Source organism: Artibeus jamaicensis, unplaced genomic scaffold (assembly GCF_021234435.1).
Source record: "Artibeus jamaicensis isolate MK-2021 breed Jamaican fruit bat unplaced genomic scaffold, CSHL_Jam_final contig_519, whole genome shotgun sequence".
NCBI classification, from domain to species: domain Eukaryota; kingdom Metazoa; phylum Chordata; class Mammalia; order Chiroptera; family Phyllostomidae; genus Artibeus; species Artibeus jamaicensis.
This window is the reverse complement of record NW_026521871.1, coordinates 34,228,964-34,254,457: the sequence shown is the minus strand read 5'-3', so window position 1 is coordinate 34,254,457 and position 25,494 is coordinate 34,228,964.

Here is a 25,494-nt window from a genome sequence, read left to right as displayed (position 1 = left end):
CTCAGTGTTCACTAAGTATACTAACTTTATGAGTCATTATCTAATCAACACAATCCAATACTCTAATGCTCTGTACCAGAAAAGAGGAACTTAGAAAGAAGAAGGACCAGTCTTGCTCCCAGCTGCCATTTCATAAAAGCCAGTGGGTAGACTTGTTCTACCTAGGACATCAGTTCACTAACACCATTCTTCTCACCGTTCCTGTGGCCTTCATCCAAGTGAGTAGTCCTCTATCCCACTTCTATTCTTCTCTTGGGACTGATGGGACAGGAAATGGGATACCAAAAAAAAAAAGTTTTATTTCCTGCTAGAATAACACCTCTTCGTGGCTAAGACTGCAATTCCATTTTAAGATGTTCATATCAATTTGGAGAAACTACCATGGGGATAAACTGCACTCATCATTTCAAGTGGAACCATGCAAGAGGTAATGAAACTTACTGAGATTTAAACTGAGCTCTATTAGTAGCCAGATGAGTGATTTTTGAACAAAGCACTCATGTCAGCCTTCTGGGCTGGGATTTGCTCACTTGAGAAATGAAGGGGTTAGACCAGAAAATGAGCTTTAGGACAATGAGTCATGACTCCAGCTATCCGTAATGCTCTATAGACTTTAACATTTTGGGGTCTTGGGTTCCTTTGACAATCTAACAAAAACCATGAAAAATGATAATAATTCAGAAATTTTGGAATAAATTCAGAAGATTAAAGACTTTTCTGCTCTCCTTGCCCCAATCTCCCTCCCTACTCCAGAAGCCCCCCCCCAAGAAGGGAAATTCTTCCAAGTGCCCAGGATAGGCATACAATAAGTACTCAAAAACGCTCCTTGAGTGAGTGAATGAATTAAGTTTATCACTATATATATATTTTTTTCCCTGTCTTCACAAATGCAATCTTATGTCACCATCAGCAGCCCTCAAAATAAGTCAATTTATTCAATCCCCGCTTGCATTTATTGTTAAATTATCTGCAAGCTAAATAGTATTATAAATTCTAAAGACTGGTTCATACTCCATAGATGCTAAGTCAAGATTGTACAGAAGTGAGAACGATCCAGAAACCCATCAGTCACTCCACTGATCACCAGGGCTTCTTCAGCTGCTCAGGCTGGCATGCCTGCTCATACCTGAAGTTCTGTATTTGCTTAGAGAGGATGGTTTCCTCAAAAAGAGGAGGGTATTTTTTTTTTACTCAAGGTTATCTGAGCAGATCCCCTCAGAAACTACATAAAATCTCTGCTCAAGTTTGGTACAGATTTCCAAAAGGCATTATAATGATATCCCCATTCAAATTAGATGAGATTGGGCGCATTCAAGGTGGTATGGCCATAGACTAACCCATTCAAATTAATCGGACCTTTCCAGGAGATGATGCCATCATCTTATTTGTTTTCCTATTTTCTTATTATTTTATTAACTTGAAAAGCATATAATCTTAATGGAATCTCATATCATTTGAGAAAAAAGTGTAAATCTCCTAAAATATTCATTTTTCCCATGGATTAAAAATTGGCTGTCACTGTAACATTTGATTGCATTTATAATTCTGTTTATTGCCAGGTGGCTGGGGTGGGAGGTATTTCTTTCATTCATTTTTTTAGCTGTTTCAATATTACCAGCCAAATGCCACCTTGATTTCTCATTACCAGAACCTGTCTTTTGACTCATCTCAGAAAAATCTGGCATAATTTGTGTGCTAGACGACTCTGGCTGCCTGGTACATTGTGGTAAACTAATCCAAAACATCTGTCCTATACTTTGTACACAAAATTCCTAAAAGGGAATATACAAAAGTGAAAAACAGAAGATCTCTTTTTGTACTTGAGTTACCTAAAACCTCTTTTCTTAAACAAATATGCAGAAAGAAATCTGTCTTCTATAATGGATTCCAAACACACATTGAAATGAATCCATGTGCATAGCTGTTCTCCATTACTCACACAAATGGCAGCTGTCTAGTCGATGGGGTTTTCAGATTCACTAAACTCTCATTATTCAGAAGTTATTGGTAGTGGTTGACTGGTGCATTAGTGGCCCCCAATGAGCAAGCCTCCTGGTATTCATGCCCTTGTATAGTAATGCTCCTTACATATTGATGCTATGCTTAGACATGTGACTTGCTTTGGCCAATGAGACCTTAGCAAGTTAATGCAAGCAGAAGTTTGATAAATGCTTATATGTTTAGTCTTGTCTTCTTGGAATACCCCATCTTAGAAGTTCATTGGCATGATAAAAGAAGCTCAGTCTGCCTAATGATTAATGAGAGGCCACATGGAGAGAGTCCCTGGAAGAGAACCTTTTGTGGAAGTTCCAGCCCTCGGCAAATTTTCCAGCTGCATGTAGCCAAACAAGTAAGTAACCTCAGCCATACCATGTGGAGTAGAAAACTGCCCAATTGAGGCAAGCCAACCCACCGAATCATAAATAATAATAACTTATTGTTGTTTTAAACCTCAAGATAAAGATATAAGAAACTGAAATGAGTTATATAGTTTTCACCTCACATCTCAGTTAATACAAAATATATGTCTTTCATGTACATATATATTATAACATATATGTCTGTAAACACCATGATATGAATCAGAGTAGTTGTTGTTTTTATTATTCACATAAAATTTGAATTCTAATGTCCATAGTTGAGAAAAATTTGTCAAGTATAAATTGTGCTTGAATTAAGGTCTCTTTTCCAAAAATATTTCTCCATATTTATACTCAAAATAAATAAAAGTATCAACTGAGACTTGTAAAATTCTGAAATATCAAAACATAAATATTTATTAATGGGGTGTGTTCAAGGCTAAAGACACTAAGTATATAAATACATTTTAAAGTTAGGTATAAACCTAAGCTGTTGGGAACTGCCCTGCCTGGTTTCAGAAGCTGTGGCCCCCCCCATGGCTAAGGCTGAGTGAGCGACCTTCCGACCATAAGCCACTAAGGAGACAAAGCTTATCTCCCTGGCAGGAGTGCCACTTCTGCTTTTTTTTTTTTGTAACTGGCCCCCAACGCTTGATCAAGTTAGCCAATGACAGGTATGATTCCCCAAGGGAAGAACAACCTAAAACAGGCATGATCACATGGAGGCCCCAAGGAAGGACTTGGAGGATTTATGGAGAAAGGGGGTGATGAACCCTCACCCCTTGGCTTTGAGGAAGCCTGACTCCCCTGAATCCTAGAGAATTCTCTGAAAATTCCTTGGCTATCTGCCTCCTCTGCCGGACTTAAGCCTAAAATAATAACAGAGGATGGTGCAGCCCTGTGCTGGAAAGGGTGGGCTCCCCAGGTGATCTTTCCTGAGAAAGAATAGGTAAAATTCTGTGAAATCTGCTTTGCTAAGAATGTCTCAATAAAAAATAAGGGTCCAAGCAGGAAATGAGTTTGTTTTCCAAAGTTTTGTAGCCTTTTAACTGATAGACCCTGATTCAAAAGAAGCCCTAATAGTTCTTTGTATGCTATCTATTATTTGATCCTTACTGCCTGACAATGATTAATGAACTGTACCTGTATTCCTGCACAAATTAAACCCAATAAAAGCCTGTCTAGGCAAGGGTCAGCACGCTCTCCCCTTGAGAGGGTGGCCAAGCCGCTCTGAGGTGCTCCCCCCTTGAGGGAGGAGCCATTCGGTCCCTTTTTCCTCCACAGGACTCGGTAGTCCATGTGACTTTGTCTCATATCTCACCCATGATGCCATGGCACTGCAGGCCAGTGCATGAGTCACTAAGCATATTTTATTACTTTAAAAAACATTATTTCCTACTGAAGAATGGTAAGCCTAAACTTTTTTTCTTTGGTCTTCACCAAACCAATGAATGTAGTTGATAAATCGTTATTTTTTTACTTTTGTTCAGACTAAAGTAGAAGCTAACCAGTTAGTAAATTTTATCTAGTGTTATTTCAGTAATAGTAACTATCACTTATTCAGTTATTAAGAATTAGAACTTCTACTTGCGCCTTTGCATAAATTCACTGATCATCACAACTTACAAAGTGGCTAGAGTATTCTTATCCCATTTTGAGGAGAAAACTAAAGACCAGAAAGAAATTTCCCCAAGTCATAAAGCACATAGGTGGCAGAGCCACTTCCAAGGTAGGACTGATTCAGAAGCACTGTTCCTATAATTCTCTAAGCCAGGAGCCAGAAAATTTTTTCTGTACAGGGCTAGAGATTAGTTAATAGTTTTTGCTTTTTGGACCATACAGTTTCTGTTGTGATAACTCAAGGCTGCCATTATAGCACAAAAGCTATAAATAAATACATTCATACATACATACATAAATGTTGTGTGGCTGTGTTCCAATAAAACTTTATTTATAAAAACAGGTTGTTGGCTATATTTAAATTGCAGCTATGATTTGATAAATGCACCCTTCATCCCCTTCACTGGTTTGGTGAAGACCAAAGAAAAAAGTTTAGGCTTATGATTCCTCATAAGCATCCCACACTCCAAGCCTATGATGACCAGACTTGAGCTCAAATCAGAATCACCTGGAGGGCTTGTTAAAACAGACTTCTAGACCCCTCCCCCAGAGATTCCAGTTCAGTAGATCTAAGGTGGACTCTAGAATCTGCATTTCTGACAAGTTCCCAGGTAATGAGATGCTTCTAGAACAAGGGCAGTTTTCCTGAGAGTAGCTTTGAGAACGACCACTCCCTATCTATGGGACATCAGTTGCTGGATATAAGGCAGAACTTCATTCTGAAGACTTAAATCTATCTTGCTGCATTTCTAGGGAACTTGAGCATTTTGAGATAGTAATTTTAAATGAATTCTCATCTTTATTTCCTCTTCCTCTTTGTTTTACTCTTGGTCTATGGGGAGGTTGTATGGATCAGGAGCTGGAGAGGGAAGCGACCAGGAGAGTATACTTTATGTTGAACGTAGATTGACAGCACCTATCTCTACCACCTGCTCCACCCATTCATGCCTGTCCTTGCTCCATCTTTTGAAGATAAAACACTTGTGACAAGTTTTAATCTTGTCTCAGACAAGACTCACATATATGCATGCAAAGCCACATATTTGTTTATGATATTTAAGGTGAATTTTGAAGGTTATGGACTTAGGATAATATAACCTAACAGAATAACCAACTTAGATTTCTACAGAGGTGATAAAATGCACTTTTATCAGTGTTAGAGTGAATCAAGAGAGAGAAGAAATGCTGATTAGTGATCTGAAGGATACATGGAAGAAAAATAACACTGACTACACACTATCTCAGACTCTGGTATGAGACTGCTAGGAATTAGCACTGGCCATTTATTTACTCTTCACAATACTTCTGCAATTAAGAATATTTCATCACAGGGTAATTAAAAACAAAAACTCCTGAGTCATAACACCCATGAGAGAATTTCAGGTCCTACTTAATATATCTATGACATTGGGCATGATTTTTGGCCTCTCCTCTCTTCATCTGTAAAGCAGGATGTTGAGTGCACCAACCTTAAAGGGTTATGTGAGGACTAAATGGGTTAACATGTAGACAGAGACATTAACATGGCACATACTGTTGAATACACTTTATAGTTGAGGAGACTGAGTGTGAGAGAGATGGGATGATTCCTTTAAAGCTATTTTATTTATGTAGTAATCACCAAAGCAAGACTTAAACATAACTGTTGTTGATTCCAACACTTTAGCGCCTACATGAGTGGAAACACAAGCCAAATGAAAGAAGCATTCAATCCCCTTTTCAAGGAAAACATGCTTAGGAAACACACATCAAATAGTAAACCAAGTATCCAGAAACACGGAGAATTATTTAGGGTTGTAGGTTCAAAGAAGAATGGGCTTCGTGGGTGTGGGTAAGAGAAAAGATTTGAGGTAGATCCACATCTCCAGGAGAAGAGGAGAGGATTTTGTGGTACAAAGCAACAGCAAGACCATCTTGGATGTAACGTATATCTTTGGAAGCAAGAGAATGTTCCCATGGCAAAATCAAGACACAAACTGAGGATGATGCCCCCCTCCCAAAACACACACACAACACTAATTAAATTAAAAAGACAAAAATCCCAATATTAAAAAATTTCTTTAAGTGACTTATTTGAAAATTAAATAGAAAATATTATTAGAATAATTTGCTATTCATCAATCATAATAAATGGAAAAAATCATTATTCCTTTATCATTGCTCCTCCCAGACTCCCGTTATTTAGCTAAGTAGGGCATAGGGGAAGGAGTGCCTGAGATAGCTAGAAAATATTAAAGAAAAAAATGTTTGTGAAAATAATTTTACAAGCCCTTCTGTTTTCCAACAAGGGGCATATCTGTCTCCAGAGCCTTGCAGCTGTGCCTCGCACAGAGTGAGCTATTAGGTTTACAGCTCCCAGCAAATAGCTGCACACAGCTCTGATTGCACAGGGCCCTCTGAGGTCTTGCTGCAGGTTTGGTTTGGTTTCATGGTGATTTTATATTTCCTGCTCAAGTTTTTATTAGTTTTATATAGATACATAAGCATGAAGGGTCAAGGGGGAGGGAGAAACACAAGACGATGAAATGGAATTTTTAAGCTAGTAATAGGAATTTAAGGAAATAAGATGTTGCTGAAGTTGGGGGAGGTTGATGCTGGAGTCTGAACATCCTGGCCCTAATTGAATCAAAGATCTGGTGTCAAAAATCCATATAACATGGACCCACGGCCTCTCTCAACGTGTTTTCCCCCACCCTTCTATGTATGAGGACCAGCTTGCCAGAGCTATTTCATTGTTGTAGAAGTTAGGAACAGAGCAAAAATACAGGTATAGAGCAAGGTCATTCTAAATCTATTTCAGATGGTGATTACGAGCACAAGCTCAAGAGCTAGACTGCCTGGGTGTGAGTCCAGGCCTTTCCACATTCCAGCCAGGGCATCTGGCATGCCAGTGCCCAGATGTGAAGTGTGGACAACAGTAGGACTTAACCCATACAGCTGTGTTTGTGCATAAAGGCTCAAAGGGAAAAAATGTAATAGATTCTATTTTTATATACACTATATACACGTATATAAATTTAGAAAAGTGCCAGGAGTACAGTAAGTGAGATAAATATAATAAAAGAGTTAAAAGACTACATGCCTCTTAAGCCTCTTAAGTCTCTTGAGACTTAGAGTCTCAAAAACTTATCTCTTGGTATTATGTTTAGGATTATTATTATTAATCTTGTGTTGATGAAATACTGGTTTTCATAACTGATTGGTTGCATGTCAGTTTCCATAGGTGTTGTTTTATATGTTCCTGGTCTATTGCCCTTGGGTCAAGGTTGAACCATGTAGGTAAAACCACAGAGAACAAAGGCCAGCGGGTATCCATTTACCCGTGGTAGACACTCAGTATTTTTAAAAGTGAAGTATAGCCTAGAACTGTGCTTCTCAAGTGTGAATGGGCAGGGGAGTTACCTGAGGATATTGTAAAAATGAAGATTCTGACTTTATAGGTCTTGGGTGGGCCTGAGTCTTTACATTGCTGCTGGTCCACACACCATACTTTGAGTCACAAGAAAGTCACCAGGAATGCAAGCACATGCCTGCATCTACTGTGGAATTCAAATGGTATTTTGTAAAATTTCCTCATTTCCTTCACCCTGTCAGCTTGCCAAGTGAGCAAAGGAGACGTGCAAGAACTGCAGGACATGTATTGAGGAAAGTAAAGGTGCCTGAGGCACAGCACTCTTCTCTCAAAGGACTTACCACCTAATTGGTGCAGAATGACACATGAACACACACATAAATGCCATCCATGACTTCAAGGAGGAATTACAAGTTCCAGAGGAGGGAGGGTCATCCCTCAGTCAGAAGAAATTAGGCCAAGTGATGCACTTAATCTCCCTTTGCCTTAATCTGTCCCTCTGCAAAATGGAACTAATTTTCTTCCACCTGGCTCTTAAGAATATATTAAGGGCATAATGAGCCCATTAAGATAAAAGTACTTTTGCAGGCAATAGCCTAGAGAATTGTTATTAATATCAGCAATAAAATCAATATTCTGGTTATGAATAGAATACTCATTTGGGGTGATTCTACTTATTATTCTATATCATTCTAAGCATCAGATTGTCACTAATATGGAAATAAAATGGCTCCTTTGTCTGACTTCACAACCGTAGGGCAAATGCTCTGTTTTTGACATAGGATAAGACTCTCTGTTCAGCTCATAAGCAATATGAAGCATTGCAGGAGAGGGATGCCCATCTCTTGGTGCATGACCCTGGGTTATTAATTAGAAGGGATAAAGGGTTAGGAGAGGAAAATCTTCTAAAGAGACATGGTCAAATATTCAGAAAATAACAAGTATATGAAACAATTATAAATCTTATACCAATCTCCCCACTATGGCAATAGATGGAAATCTCACCCACCATTTTGTCCATTTACAAATGAATTGGTTATCATTATTTAAAAGGATTCCTTTTTCTGTCCTAAGCATAATGACTTTTAAGTTTCTGGCCACCCCAAACCCAGAGCTACCTGTAAGGCTGGCTGAATCCTCCTTAGGGACTGCATCGTAGCTCAGCTTCTGCCTCTGCACTGTCCTACCTTCTTCCCCGCATTTTCCACACGTGTTGATCTCGAAGCCATTCCCTAATCAACAACCTGCTTGCTAATCTCAATCTCAGAGTCTGCTTCTTGGGGAACACAGCTCTTGACCTCTCTCATCATGCCACCCTTTTACCTTGTGACCCATCTAAACAAAATTGACAGCTCTCAGTTTATTGAACATACTCTCACCTCTCTATTCTTTTGTGTATGATCTTTATCCATCACATTAGTAATCTCTAGCATAGGGTAAATGTGCAATGAACAGTTACTGTTGTCGTTGTTGTTGAATGAATATGCAATATGTCCTTGTGTCCAGAAAATGTCCTCTTTGCCCTTCTTTCTCCAAACTACCTCTTCATCCTCTTTTTTTTTTCAGATAATTCAGCCTGAAGATCATCTCCCCTGCAAAGCATTTTCTGATTCTGTTGTGTCTTTTCTTAGAATTTTTACCCCCTTTACTCTGTCAGAGATTTGTCTTGTGCTGTAGTACAGCTGTTTACTTGCCTATTCCCCTCACCCCACACAAACCTAGATTTTTGAGCACCTTGAAGTCATGGTTGACTTTTTTTACCTCTTTCTAACTAGCCAATAGTAGATACTCAATGTGAAAATAAGACTTAGCTCAGTGATCTTTTAACATGTATCTGCATTAGAGTGACCTGGAGAAATAGTAGAACTAGAGAGTCTCATACTTGACTTCAGACTGAAAGAATAACTCCAGGATTAGGGCCCACTTCTGCAACTCAGCATTTGGGAACTACTCACTGAGATCTCAGCCTGACTACTTACTATTTCTTCCAAGAAGACATCCATTTAGTTGCATCTTTACTTTTGGGACATTAGTTTAATCATTTATTTTATTTAAGGCTAAGCTCTCGGTCAGTGATACACCACCCAATGATGTCTTTACTCCTATGGGAAAAGATACTATGCTTTACAAAAGCCAGCTTGGGATTGAGCTCAAGAGCTGTGAGGACAGGTTGTGTGGGTTGATTACTTGTGCTGCTGTTTACTGGATATTCAACCTCAGACAAATTAAACCCTCCCTGTGCCTCAGTGTCTTCACCTGCAAAAGGGGGACAATTATAACTCTTACTTCATGGTGTGGTGGTGAAGATGAAATGAATGAATGCAAAGAAAAAAATTTTTAGAACTGAACTTGACATCTAGGAAAATCTTAATAAACATTACTTATTTTTATGACTATTATAATTACTAAGTTTAATTATTGCTTGAGGAAATTACCTTTGAGAAACATATGTATTTACAAGGGAGTTATTACCTATCAATATTCAAAAGTTAGGCAGGGAGTGGATAACAAAATGTACAATTTCATACTTTGTCCCTGGACCTACATTATCTCACCACTGTTAGGTGTTTGGTTTGTTTATTTGTTTGTTTGTTTTTTCCATCAGCTCCTGGTTCTTGGTGCTCAAAGAGTTTTCTCTCACTTTGTTTTTCTGGCAGGACTTTCCGACTGTAAACAAATATGCTCTACAGTTCAACATTCTACAAGAGACTTGGTTGAAGGATGTTTTTTAGATCTCGGAGATTTGAAGTTGCGCGTATTTGCACGGAGAGTGGCCTGTTTTCTGAAAGCTAGCCTTCCAAATAGACAGTAGTATATCAATTTGTCACCAGCTTGGATAACCTGGCAGAAAACTGTGAAAATTATTTACCTGTAATTTGGTTTTCTCATTATAGGGACCTTGACTGTCTAGGTGCCATTGAGTAAGGTCATTGACATTTAACAGAGAGCAGCTGGACTGAAGAATTCGATGCCAAAACTCAGCAGCCCCTACTCTCCCCTCCACCTCCACATCACTCTCTGGCAGGAAATTACACCCAAACCACAGAAAACATTGCAAATGCTTGCATCCAAAGAGATAATTAAGTTGATCAGCTGAAATAAAAAGGCTGTGACCCATTTTTCATTTTGTGTAAATAAGTCAGGTGAAATAATCTATTTTACTTGTCCCCAAAGTTTCTGTCCATCTGAAGGCAAGAAAAAAACCTAGATTTCACAAGATTAATTTAAGGTAACCTTGAGGAATGGTTTGCACATAAAAACTCTCAAAAATATTACTATGAAAATCTGTGAATGTTTTTCTCATTAAAAAAAAAGAATTACTTTTCAGAGCCCCCCAATCCTGGAGAAAGATAGTGAAGATGTTTGACCTGTAAAAGATTGCGACTATTGAAAGATTTGAAAATCATTCTTATAGAAGATTAACTCATTTTGGATCATTCCATCAGGTAGATAGGAAAATGGATAGAAATATATTAAGAGAAAGACTTAGGGTCAACATTAGTTTATGATGTAGTAACAGCTGGCACTATATCCATTGCTTTTAGAAAGGAAACAGTACTTGCTTAGGGACATATCCTGACAAGTGCTAGAGGAAGATGAACATTATAGAGAATTAGGCATGGGGAGAATATTCATCTATGTGGTGACCTCTCCTTTATCCCCTCAAATTTTTAGTAAAATAATCAGACCAGCCCAAAGCGAATTCCTAGAACCTAGTGGAGGGGCTTAGTGTTGCCTCCTCCACTCAGATGGAAGAAAGGACTCACACTTCAGAGCCAGAATGTGAATGAACAGATGAATGAGGAAGTAAGTTGTCAGGAATTTGTAAAAAATGGAGAGGGCTCTGGATTTTCAGAGTTCATGATGAATTGTCTTAAATCCCTGAGGAACAGAGAAGCCCTGGCTGTCAGTTTAGTTGCACAATGAAGCACATTCCTACAGTATTCTACTAACTCATAAAGTGACTCCTTGAGGGGTGATAAGTCCTCCTAAGGTTTGCTCACAAGGCTGCATTCTGGCTCCACTTGTTCGAAGAGTTGTGAGTCCATTGAGGGAGACAAATACAGAGACTATGACAACTCAAGGGACATAATGTGAAGATGCCATTCTCACTGTGCTAAGGGAACCCAGAGAAGAAGCCCTAAACTCAGCCTCAGAGGAAGACAATAGCAGAGAAGTTTTCTCAGAAGAGGCAATGATGGGGTGGGCCAAGGAGCAAAATCTGAACAAATGGTATGTTCAAAATATGAGATTTTGAACATGCTTTGAGAGAACAGCAAACTGTTGAGTGTGGCTAGCTCACAGGGGCTAGATTTGTGCTGCCCGAAACAAGCCTAGAAAGGTATCCAGAGGCCAAATCATAAAGAGATTCCTATGTCAATTAGTAAAAAAAACTTTGGGTTTATCTTGAAAACAATGAGAAGCCATTAAAAGGTATTAAGCAGCAGAGTCATGTGATTCCCTTAGGAGAAAGATGGAAAGATGCCAAGGGTCTCTAGACAACTACTTATTTTGCATGGCATAGATACTTACCTGCCCAGACATCATTCTCCTAGTGAGAAAACTCATGTTTCTTTAAGACCCATGTCTTCTCTGAAATTTTATCTGATAATACCAATTTGTTCCTTTGATTGCTGTAGCATCTATTTTTTGTCCTGATCATTTACTTCATTGCACATTTTCTTCCAATGTGAGTATTCTTCAAATGCCATTTTGTATGCAAGTCTATAAATCATTCAGAATAGAGATTCGCATGTCTATAGGAGACAGACAGATATGGTAAATGAGTAAAGCAAACCAGGTATAAAGAGACATTTGTTTGCATAGTAAACATGTAGTAATACTCTTTACTTCCACAAAGAAGATGTGGGAAAAGAGACAAAAGCACAGAGCAGTGCTAACAGAGATGTGTAATTAATCACAACATTGGGAAACAATAGGGAGGGGTGAGGTCTCTGGCCCATCCAAGTGGCCATTCCCTTTTGTAAGAGCAGCAGTGGCTACTTGGTCCCTGGGGGATTTTTAATATGCAGAGTTGAAGGTCCAATGTGTAAGATCTTTTTGGGGGGAGGGGAAAACCTGGAAATTCAGACTTTATTTTTAAACAAAACTTTTTGAGTTTTATTTTTTCCTTTGGGTTGGAGAGTCATCTTAACATGCATACATTTTAAAACAGTAACAAGGTCTCAAACTGTTCCGAGCAGACATAGACATGCACAGAAGGTTGAAAATTTCAAAAATGGAAATTGCAGTCAGAAATGGAGAAGTCACACACATATGGTGGGGTGATAGTTTATTCTGCTCCCTCAAAAGTTAAATCTAAACTTAATTCACATTTTTTCTATTACAATATTCTGATCTTATGCTTGATTGTATTGATCATCTTATGCTTGATGCATGAACCTCCCTATAAAGGTTGGTGGTTCCTGTCTCCTAACAAAGTGGCTCTGAGCAGGATCTCAACAAACCCACTGAGGGACAGTTGAGTCTCCTCTTCCCTTTGGAGGTACTCTTCATCAGTGGCATATCTCCGAGGAACCCTACAGTCCTGTCACTACTCCATGCTTGGGGCTGGTAGATTTAGGGGCAGTTGCTTAAATGTTTCCCTTTTGATTCCTGTGCTCGGGCTGGACTTCCCTGCTCCACATTTCTGCTAGAAAGAAGTGAGGTCTCCGGACTTCAGGGAAGCCATAGATCTATGAACATGTAGATTTGTATATGAAGGATCCTGATATTTCAAAGTTGGCTCAAAACCTTTCTTAACACTGCAGGCCAATATTAGCATATCAGTGGCCCAGATAGTCCTACAGATCCCCAGATTACAACTTCTATCATACATATTTATATTGCCACGAGGTCCAGAAACTTGCTTAATATGTATAATCTGAAAACAAGGTACTTTTACCCTTGCAATTCATAGCAGCCTTGTCTGTCATTCATTTGATTTTTACTTTGTGTTGACTATTATTGCCATTTATCTTTCCTGTTTATTTCCAGTCTCCTCGAATTGGTGAAACCTCCTGGATAGCAGAAACCAGCACTTGAACATCTTTCTGTCCCTGGACACTAGTGTGATAATTTTCTCTTTGTAGAGACATTTTAATAACTAGAAAAACTAAAATTTATTAATTGCCTACTACAGACATTATAGGTAGTGATTTGTTCATATTATTTCATTGGCTTCTTAAAATGATATTACAAAATAATTATAGGTATTTCGATTCTGATTTACAGATGAAATCCAAAGTTAGAAAAGGTTAAATAACTTGTCCAAATTCATGTGCTTCAATAGGTATGGAGTTGGGACTCAAACCTAGAGATCCAGTCCCACTAAAAATGCCTGGTAATAATAGGAGTGATGTTGATGAAGTCATAGAATTTGAAGAAAATGCATCTCTGACTCCCTCAAGCTCTGTGATTTTTACCAGGCTGACCTGTGGATAGTTCATTTATTTCAAATAGCTTTCAATGTAATAATGTCCAGTGCAAAACAAAACTGGTGATCTTTTGGCCTTATAAAAGATAATTGTCATGTGGTTATTTCAACCATCCTTATAGAATAGTTTCAAAGCTATGGATTCCACAAAGGTATGTCCTGATTTCCTTCATGTTTAATTTGAATATAGTGACTTAAATTACATTTTTAAATACTTCTAAAACACTAATTTTAAAAAATGCACATTCAAATGGAAATTCATCCTACTGGATATCTCCAGTGTGCTAACTAGTAGTCCACCTGATTACCAATATAATAAATACATGTTCTATAATTTGAACATAAAGTACATTTATACTAATGAAACACCACTTTTCTCTGCTTCACATATTGGAGTTCTATGTCAGATTTCGTTAGCATAATGCATTCTGCTCTGTGAGAAAGTTGGAAAGCCTCTTCCTTAATATATAGCTTCTTACTAAGTCAGTCCCTGCTTTTCTGCATAATTACACATGCCTGAACAGTCAGTAGAGGCCTATTAGCATTGTATTATATTTATGAAATCTAAAATGCAATCAATTGTAACATGTACTATTATTGTATACACACAAAGAAAGAAAACACTTCCAGTGAAAATAGCATGCATTCAATTCAGATATCTTAAATTCTTTTAAAAATTAAATTCTCCAATTAATAGAATATAGTAATTAAGAACTTGAATTCTGAAATCAGATTACTTGAGTTTGAATTCTAGGGCATCTTACATGCTGTGACTTTCAGCAAATCACTAAACCTCTACCTTCATCTTCAAAGTGGGACTGTTATTACAATCCAACTCAGAAGGCTATTGTGAGAATTAAATAAGACAATAAGTGTAAGACCAGGAGTCCAGGGTCATGATAAATGCTAGTTATTGCCATTATCAAGCCTTAAGAAAGCCCTTGATCCTATGACCTGATTGTAGAATATTAAGCTTGCTTCTATTAGGGGAGGGGCAGAGAGGTCAGCTTGGTGTGATAACTAAATAAATGCCCTTATGAATCTATGCTTCTTTTCATCTCCTTTTCAGTAACTTTTTTCTCTTACGGGAGTGAATACATATCTGATGGAGTGACGTTTTATCCCTAAAAGAAGAGGTTTGCCTGGTGATTTAAAGTTCTGTTAAGGTGCCTATTTAATTTCTTCTGAGGAAGTATTTAGAAGCTTTTAGACCTCCTTGGTGACCCACACATCACGGAAATGGAGTTCTCCTTCTTTTGTGTCCTACGGCTCTAGAGTAATTTGGAAGGATGGGGTAGATTTCCCTTCTAAAGTTTTGGTCTTGGGTACAGTGGTGGGAAAGTTAATTTAGATAAATGAGGAAAGGACTCAAATTTTGGAGCTAACTTTAGATGCAGATTGTTTCATCAATGTGAAAAAAATAAAGGTTCTTGGACCCTTTGAATTATGTACACTAATCATTTCATAAGGAATATTTATGTGGAAAAGTAAGAAAGTCTACTGACTATATGCTTTATATACTTACTTAATTTACTGTTACTTGGATAAAAATCTATTTTTTACATCCTCTTGAACTCTGAGAATAGCTTCCTACTGCCTGGTAGTTATTACCAACTCATCATATCTTGAACCAAATCCATGAACTTCATTAAAAACAAGAGTGTAGGTTAGTATAAGCTAGGCTATGCTGCCATAACAAATAGAACAAAAACCTCATGACTGTTCTTGGTATCTTGTGGCAAAAGTGTCTGTGCTCTTTCCATCGTGTGGCTCTACTACCTAGTACAGTTTCCAAGGTTGTTACAGAAGAAAAGAGAAAACTGCAAAGTCACCTGGAATGTTTGAAGCAATAGGACTTTCAGTGGTTTATCTAAATTCCACCCACATTCTATCAGCTAGAACTCAGTCACAAGCCCCACCCCCGAACTTATTGATTCTATCTCAATGGCATCTGAACCTTTTTATTTTTTCCCACCCCCACTAATGGTGTCCATTTTTCAATACTCTTTTTCATTTGTATTAGCAAAGTAGCTCCTTGAGAGGTCTTCCAGCCTCCTATCTCTCTTGCCTCCTATCCTTGAATTTATATCCCTTCTACCTACATTAATTTTCACAAAGCTGATTTTGTTTCCTTGATTTAAAACATTTTCTTCAGATAATCTGGAGAATAAAGGCTGGGCTCCTTGCATGATGTTTAGGTACAGTCAGTTGCCAGTGTACCTTTCCAATTTTACCTCCTGAGAGACTTCCTCATGTATAACTCTATCCAGCCTAACTGGCTTTCTTGTTTTCCTAGAAATTCACATATTTGATGCACGGTTTCATATTAGTCAATATTTTTGTCTTTTGAGGGTCTACGTGATATTCAAGACCCAACTAACATGTGTCTCTTCCTCTGTCAAGACTTTCTTGATTCACCTCGTTGGAAGGAAATGATCATCCAATGGGCTCCTAAAAACTCTCATTTCACACTTATTCCATTCCCCTGACTTGTCTTGCTGACTTGACTGCTTGCTCCTTAAAGTATTACAGTAGACACTAATCTTCCTAAAATGATGAAATCAACCTTAATGTATTGAATGTAGTAGATTCTCAAAACAGGTTTAGTATATGAACTCATTAAAAAAAAACTTTTAGTAACTGCTAGAATTAAAAGATAGCACAAAGTTCCAAATGTAAAGCTATTCAATATTATTTTCTGCTATAATATGACACAAAAGCCATGAAAGCAGAGGTTTGTTGTGATAATTCTAAAATATTTGTATAAGTTATGAAAGTATGCTCAAGATGGAAAATGATGAAGGGCTTGGTCATTTCCATATGATCTGGTTTGATTCTTCAAAGTCTGCAAGCTCTCCAGGCTGAAGCTATGTAGAGCTCTGTGTAACAAACATTTCAATAGACAACAAACATTCACAGATTTAATCCTGAACCAACCTCTTCACCAAACTCTGTTTTGCTTAATATAATTTCTCTATTCTGCTTCATACCAAATACACATGGTTTTCAGGCCTGCTGGTTACTTTTGATTTCGTTTCTCTTACGCCATTCTCCCAGACCCATGTCCTTTTCCTTGTGTTCTTAGGAAGATACTTTCTTGGGTGGGTCTATTGACTATAGGCTTTATATCTTTACTAAACTTACTGTTACTTGGATAAAAATCTATTTTTTTTGGAGCAGAGTGAAGAAAAAATAAAGGAATAAAGGTGTATCAGATTGGAGTTCTTGAATCATAACCAGCAGCAAGTGCTAACTCAAACTGATACAAACAATATGGGTATTTATTGACTCTCATAATAATGGTCCAGAAGTAAAAGGAACTCTGTTTCTGGTTTGTTTGTTTTTTAGCAATTCTTTTGGCTCAGTCCTTTTCTGTGTTCATTTTATCCTTGGGCCAATAGGAAAGTGGATGTAAGAATCCTAGGCATCATATTAGCTAGATACAACAACATTAAAAGAAAGTAGAAAGTTGTTTGTTCTTGTGTTTTCTTCTTGGAGAAAGAAAACCTTTCACAGAATTTCCCATAAGACTTTAGTCATGTTGTATTGGTAGGTTTCAACCACATGCTCTTTATAAGCCAATCACTGGCAAGAGTAATGGGATTATCCAACTGGCTAAGACTAATCATATAGAAGGAAATTACTTTTGAGGATTCAGCCACAATAATTACTACAAAGATGAATGCACAGAGAGAAGAGGGAAGAAAGAAGGAATGAAGGAAAAGTAAATTGACATTAGTCTCCTTGTTTGGCAAACTCACCTTTTATAAATGATTACTATATTTCAAAGATCTTCACTGATTCTCTGGATTCCAGGAAGCCTCAGTAGCATAAATGAACTTTTATGCCATTTAGCAGAAGGAACAAAATCTCTGGAGGTTCATCCTACATTTGATGTTCCCTTCTATAAGGTACCTATGTGCTCTCAAGTCATTGACCAGAATTAGTCATATGGAAGGCAGAAAGCTAGGAATATTTAAAGATCAAAATGTATGACCACCACAGTCTGCCAAATATTCGGCCCTTTCAAACAACTCAAAAATCATAGAGGCTTATTACAACAGTGGTCTATTTCTCCTATAGCACGTCCATCATAAGTTGGCAGTAGAATTTTTCTCTTTAGAGTTACTTGGTGATCCTAACTGAGGCATTGTCTCAAGAAATGTTTTCATGACCATCTTAGGAATAGAAAGAGAATGTGGCAAACTATGTACTAGCTTTTAACACTTCTATCTTGAAATCATATGTGTCACCTCCACTCACATTTCATTGGGAAAGGAATTCATATGGCCACGCCTAATGTCAAAAGGAGTGGGGAAGTGCAATTCTTTTCTCCACCCAGATTTGAAAAACTAAGTGCTTTGGTACACTGTACTTATAAATAGCCTCCTGTTTACTCAACTTCCATTTCCCCAACATGACATTTTAGGTTTTCCCATAACTTCTCTGGTCATTATCAAGTAATAGATAGTCTCTGTCTTGTATAATAGCAGAACTCTAAGCTTTATTTAGTTTAAAATCTTATCGCATGTTCAGTTGATTCCTTCAATGAGTTTGCAAGATTTCAGGGGATATGTGCATATGAGAGATGGGAGTATGGCCAGCTTTTTCTCTTTCTGGATATACTGCCACTTCCACCCACTACTGATCCATTCTTTAAACAAATAGTTATTAAGCACCTATTCCAGCAAAACTGTTCTAGATGCTGGAGATATGGTCACAAACAAAATAGACAAAGTTTATTATCTTCATGGAGCTTATATTCTAGTAGGTATTCAGTAGATAAATAAATTAAGTGTATAATATTATAGTGATAAGCCTAGAGTAAAGAATATAGTGGAACAGTCAATAAGAAGTGTAAAGGGAGTGTGCAGAGAAGGTGGCACTAAATTATAAATGAAGGTAAAAGGATGGATAAATGGGGGAAGAACTTCTAGGTTAAAGATGAGTAAATGCAAAAGTTCTGGAGTAGAACATGTCTTGGCTTATTTGAAAAGCAGCAAGGAAGACAGTTTGATTAGAGTATAGTGGTAGAAGGGGGGAGAATAGAATGACATGAAGCCCCAGAATAGAGTGGCCAAGGTCACATAAGGTCTTGTAGGTCCTTGTGGGCCACTGGAGGTTTTGGCCAGAGTAACGGCATTATCTCATGTGGGGTTTATCAAAATCACTTGCTTCTGTGATTAGAATTGATAACTAATCAGGAGACAACTACAAATATCCAGGTGAGAGGTGATGGCTTCTTGAATCATCATGAAAGCATGGAAGTTGTGAATCCTCTTCTATTTCAAGCCTTTCAAGGCCAGGCCCAGTGGTAAGAGAGAAGATATTATTAAGAGGTTGAGGAAAGAAATAGTTTCATCCAAATGCAATAGTTGGCATTTTCTAGCAATACCATCTAGATGTGGCAGATGCCAACAGTTGATTTTCTTTCTCCTGAGGTACCTTTGTGGACTTTTAGAGACCACCCAATGCCTGTGATCTGCATTGCCCTTGATAGAGTCAAGGCCATCAACTGGTCATGTATGGCCCTCTTCATCAGCCTCTGGCTTCTGTTTGAACCACTTAGCTGCTCCACATTATTCTCTTGGGCAGAGTTCAAAGGCCAGCTCCCATTTACAAGGCCTTACTTTTAGAAGACTTACATACATACAAACTGTCCTTCCCAACTCAGGAAGTTCTGGCCCTTTCCAATGCTGCATAGTCTACTCTGCCACCCAGGGCAACTAGCCAACTACAGCCTTTCATCTTTATATTGCATTGGAAATGCTGGTCTCTGGGTCCTTCAGCCTTTACAGTAGGTGAATAGGACTACAAGGCATTCTCTTGAAATTCCACTCATTTTGAGGTGAGGGGGAAGCTTGCTGCTTCCATCCCTTATTGTCAAAAGAAAAGGGAAACAGCTCATTGGCACTTTCTTTGAAAAGAGTCTTCCTCCAAGCCTCTCTAAATTTCAGGTTATTCTTTGCCCCATCTTATGCAGACTGGAAGAGAGCAATGGGTTAATTTCAAAGAAAAAAGATTCTTATTTTTTGCCAGTCCTGCAGAGATATACTATGACCTAGCTTTATGAGAAAAGTTGAATTTAACTTATTCTTCCCAATATAAGCACAGGGCTGGGACTAGAGTGAGATGTGCAGGGCACCTACCACACATGATTTAAGGAGGCATCACTCTCAGGGGTGTGCAAGAATGGGGTTGGCTTCACCCTAGTCCCAATATTAATAAGGAAACAGAAACCAACTGGAGTTAATTTAAGCAAAAGGAGGTATCTGTTAAAAAGACACTTGGTTGGAGAACTCGTAGTATGACAGAGAGTGCTAGGGACACAGTTTTGAAGGCCATACAGTGAGAGACAAGACCCCAAATCATGCCACAGTTTCAGTGAAAACGTCCCAGGTCGCCCTGTTGGACAGATGCACCCAAGCATAGACAGTCCACCGTTCTGGAACTAGACAGCACAGCAGTTCCACTATACCCATCATCCCCACTGTTTCTGGAAACGGATTTAACCTCTGCTGCTGCCACTGTCGGTAATGACAATCCTGAGCATTTCCTGCTTCATTGTTTCACTAGTTTCTAAGTCAGAGTCTGGGGTAAGTGATCTGAATGACACAGTCTAGTTCATGTGTCCAAGATGCAAGGGACTCTGAGGAAGTGAATATCAGCCACTGTTAACTTCTATACTAAAGATAGGCTTAAATGATCCTTAGGTGGGACAGTCCCCAAATACACAAAAGGAATTTAGATTTTAGGCAGCCAAACACTAATGATGAGTGTCAGTCAATCAATCAACCCTGTGAAATAATTGGAAGTTGCAGAAAGTTCTATAAAAGAAACAAAAATGGGAGTTAACAAAGAATGCAAGAGGGGAGATCTACTTGAAGTACAGTGGTCACTAAGGTATGTAAGCTGAGACCTAATTAAGGAAGGATCTGACTATGCAGACTGGGTACAGGTAGAGGAAAAAACATGTGAAGATCCCTAAGGTGGGAAGGAGCTTGGTGTGTTTCTATAACTAAAAATCGCTGGAGCATATAAGGGCCGGGGAAGGGAGCAAATATAAGGCTGCAGGGAAGGACAAGAGTCAGATCATTCAGGGCCATGTAAGCTGTGGTTAAAGATTTGTATCTGGGGAAGTCATTGTAAGCTTTTAGACAGGGGAATAAATGATCTAATCATTTTTTAAAGAAAATTGCCTTTGCTGTTTTAGAGAAGGGGTTGGTATGGGAAATGTCAGATCAGAAACAGCTGGGAGACTGTTGGGGTGTCCAGGAAAGAGAAGGTGGCCCAAATAAGGTAGTAACAGCAAAGCTGGAGAGAAAATGTGTTTGGAGATGGAATCAATGACTTGAATATAGGGATTTGGGCGGCTGTGGGGAAGATTCTTGGATAATTGCTAGATTTCTGAATAGAGTAATAGAATGGACAGTAGTACTTTTTACTAAAATGGACAAGTGAAAGCCAGATGCGGTAGTCAAGTTCGAGAGTTCTCTTTGGAACATCTTCAGTTTGCAATGTCAGGATGTCACTGAATAAGCAAGGCTTCAATTGAAGTTGTTCAAGTACCTCAAGAGTTGCAACAGACAATTTAGCAAACATTTCAAGTAAAATCAGTATTGAACATTTCCTGACACTTGAAGTCTAAAAACATCATGCTGTCTTTTGTCTTTGTGGGTTCTTTCTTTTAAAAAAAAAAATCCAAATGTTTCAAGCATACAGAAAAGTACAGAAATGAAAATTTACCAGACACCTGTATATCTACCACCCATATTTAACAAATGTTAACATTTTACTATATTTGTTTCAGATCTTTTTGAAAATAAATAACACAGTACACATAGACTCTGCTTCCTCATCCCATTCCTCTTAACCGTATGATACCATTTATACAAAATCTAAAACATTCAAAACAATTCTAAGTATTTTGATGGACTGCTGCATATGTAGTAAAACTATAAAAACAAGCATGTGATGAAGACACACCAACAGCAGAATGTATTTTTTTAATTTACATTTAATGTAGCTCAATCCCCACACATCAATTGGTTCCAAGAAATCACACCTCAGTCATTTTGGCAAGTGGTTTTTTTTCCCCCTTACTTGAAATCTTACAAGAAATCTGCTATCGTAGATTAAAGCTAGGGAACCTCTAGCTTTCAGGTCATTGGGTTCACCTTTAAGAGGCTCATGGTCTGAATCTACACAGACTTCATGAAAGCAGGAAGGCTGAATCTCTGTAGTATCCACTCCCTTCTGCCAAACATGCCTCTAGAACCTGTATCACAGCCCCCAGTGCCACCAACGCTTAGGGTTCAGGCCCAGCATCCACATACGCCCCTCATCGCAGGTACCAGAACCTTGGCACAAATGCCTGGGTACCCAGCAAAGGTCCTACCTCCACTCCCCAACATCCCAGTTCCAGGAAATTTAATTCTTTCTGAAGTTAGAGCTCCCCTCTGCTCCTTCAACATTTCAATCCTCTAGCTTCGGGGCAGTAGGGTTCTCAGTCAGAAGTAGTTTACCATACTAAAGGATTTTTAAATTTTCCCCATATTAAGGGAAGCTGACATTCAGGACATGATCTGTCCACCCTCAAAGAAAAAGACAAAAATATCTCTTTTCTTCTCCAATGAGTTTATAACCATGTTGATTTTTCAAACACTGTCGGTCAGTAAATACACTGTCCCTCTTGTGCTCGGGCTTGCTGACCACACTACCCCAGGGCTCACCTAGAATTTCCCTGGCACTCGCTTCCAGCAGATTCCCTTCTCTACCAGTATTTTTTGACCTTCTAAGGAACAGTGTACAAAGGCTGGGACCCTGGCATCTCACTATTTCACCTCTCACTGCTCTTACTTTCACTGCACAGGCTTTCTTGCATTTTTGATCTCTTAATTCCAATCATTTTCTAGTCTCCTCGGAAATTTCTCTTCCTGTGTTCTCCCTTCTCCCATCCTTTATGTCATTGGTGAAACCAAAACATTACCTGGTGAATAAAAGGGGGGCTTCTAGCAATGTGTTTAATAAAATACATATTCAGCTATTAAACCTCTCGCAAAATGAAGTTGGAAGCAAATTAAAAAATGCTTTAACTTATTCAATCCAGGAATGAAAAAAAGAAATTCATCTTCAAATTTCTGCCCAAACTATCTATACCTACATCTTCATACACTTACTAATTAAACTGGCTTTCTTCAAGTAACAGCCAAGCCAAAAAAAAAACATGGTTTCTTACATAATTTCACTATTAAAATATATGCATTTTGCCAAAAAGAAGTTTGTACTTAAGTCACTAAAAAATCTGTATTACAGGACTTTGTGGAATATATTGGGGATCTACTCACTACTTACAGAGTTGATTCTCTGTTACAAGGAGTTCCCAGTTCCATTTAGAAACTTCAGCAATGTAACCCACAGGCAACTCCACACACACAAAGTCAAATGATAAGTACAAAAAATCTCACTCCTGGTATGGAAATATTTTACCTATCTATAAATATCTCATTTATTTCAGCATTAGTGTTTTATTTCAGTTATTAGAGAATTATCTAAATGCCTTTCTTCCCCATAACTCTTTTACTTACAAGAAAAGTACTTATTAACCACATATTTAAGGCTCCCAGAACTAAGTAAACAAGATAAGCAAAACTCCATTTTTTAGAAATGATTTCTTATCCTTTTTTCTTGTTTTCATGTCCAAAGTTATTAAATAATAAAAGTAGAATATTAGTTACTCTTAGATTGAGTTCACAAATAGAAGTTCATAAATACTAATATTCCCACATTTTTTAAAACCTTTTAAAAACAACATAAATTTATTTTGCATCTCTCACTCCTAGACGATGCACAGTGCACAGTAGGTGTGCAATAATTCGAAAATGGAAAAGCATCTGTCTAGAATGCTTTTAGATATAGCAGTGCCTAAGGGGGAAAAAAGATAATTCACGGTCTCTTCGAATCCTTAGGTTGTGTTTTCCCACACTCTCCCAACCCCAAATCCCTGAAAGGCTGAATTCAGGTAGGCAGGACTGGACAAATCAAATGCCTCATTAAGAATGCCTGAAGAAATATGCCCAACGATGAAATTATAGCTCTTAGACCAGCACTCAAAACCCTGGAATAAAAGAAAAGAGTGAAGGAGGGGATGGGGGCAAAATTATGTGATTTGACCGTGGTTACTTATCCAGAAAATGTTTCTGAAAGCTACTAACTACTAGTTGTGGTAAAGGTTTTTAAGCCGGGAAATGGCGAGTCTCTCTCTCCGACTGTCTGTAATTCATGTGCAGTTTGGGGATGGCACTATGTCTTAAACACAATAATATTTTAGAGAAATTTAAACACTCTAAGTTAACAGGTATGCCCATTTGGAGCCATAGGAGCCATAAAAGAGACGCCACTCCAGAGATTTCAAATAATTTGATAAGGTGTAACCATTTTTTTCTAAAGTTCCGTGGTACTTTTTTCATCAGCCTGAACAGCTCAACCATGCAGCCTAATTCAAGGCTGCAGGCAGGAGAAATTACTGACTTCATTATGGCCGCCTGGTGCTCTCCGGCGAAAGCGTGAGAGGCACCAGGCATTCTCATTCTCAGAGGCTCTTTAGAAAGCTCGGTCCTGACAGCTCTCCACCAGTTTCTTGTGAAAATAGAGAGAAGGAGGTTATTTCTATTGTGTGCCATGCTCAGGGGTTTGTGTCCCCACCTTCATTTCAGAAAAGGCCCACAGTGGGGCCTAGTCACACCCGGGTCATAATGGCCCTTTGGCCACTGAACACCATTCAGGGTTTGCTAAAGAGAGATGAATGTTTATTATTATTGCCATTAATGGTATTACTGTTATTGTTGTTATTATCCATTGCTTATTGGAAACCAGCACTCTGTGCTCTTTTGAAACATTTCACTGCTTCCCCTGCAGGGTGGAGAACAGCCAGTTGCTTATCTACAAGGGAACAGAGTAAAAGTGAAACTATGGCTTTTTCCCTGCACTGCCTTGAATGCAACTGGACTTGTGTTTTTATTTGCTAAGTTAGATAAGAAAGCAGGAAAGAATGATGCATTAGCTGGAGTGAAGCTGGCATCTTTAAGGGAATAAACTCCCACATCTAAGTAGCTTAATGCAATACAGGTTGATTTCTCACTCATCTGAAGCCTAAGCAAGGTATTACCAATGGGCAGGCAACATTCTGCTAAGCACTAACCATGGGACTCGGTGCATTTCATTTTGAGGACACCAAGTTCTTGTCGGTAGTTGAATTCATTCCAATGGGACGAATGGGGTAAAGGCCACACGTGGGAGGTCTCAGAGTAGTTCACACTACTACTTACATTTTATTGGTCGTACTTACCCACAAGGGAGTCTGGAAGATGCTCTTGTGAGCAGAGAAGACAGGATTGGAACTATTGCAACCCTGCCTCAGAGACTTGTTCATCAGGTATTAGGGCCACAAGTGAGCACATGGGAGCTCACTTATTTGTGGATTCTAAAACTCATAAAAACAGAGTGGAGTGGTAGTTGCCAGGGGCTGGGGACCTGGAGAAATGGGGAGATTTTGGTCAAAGGGTACAAACTTTTAGTTATAAAATGAGTAAGTGCTGAGAAGATAATGAATGGCATGATGGCCATAGTTAACAACACTGTATTAAATATTTGAAAGTTACTATGAGAGTAGAGGTTTAATGTTCTAACCATAACAACAAATAACAATAAAATAGTAACTATGTGAG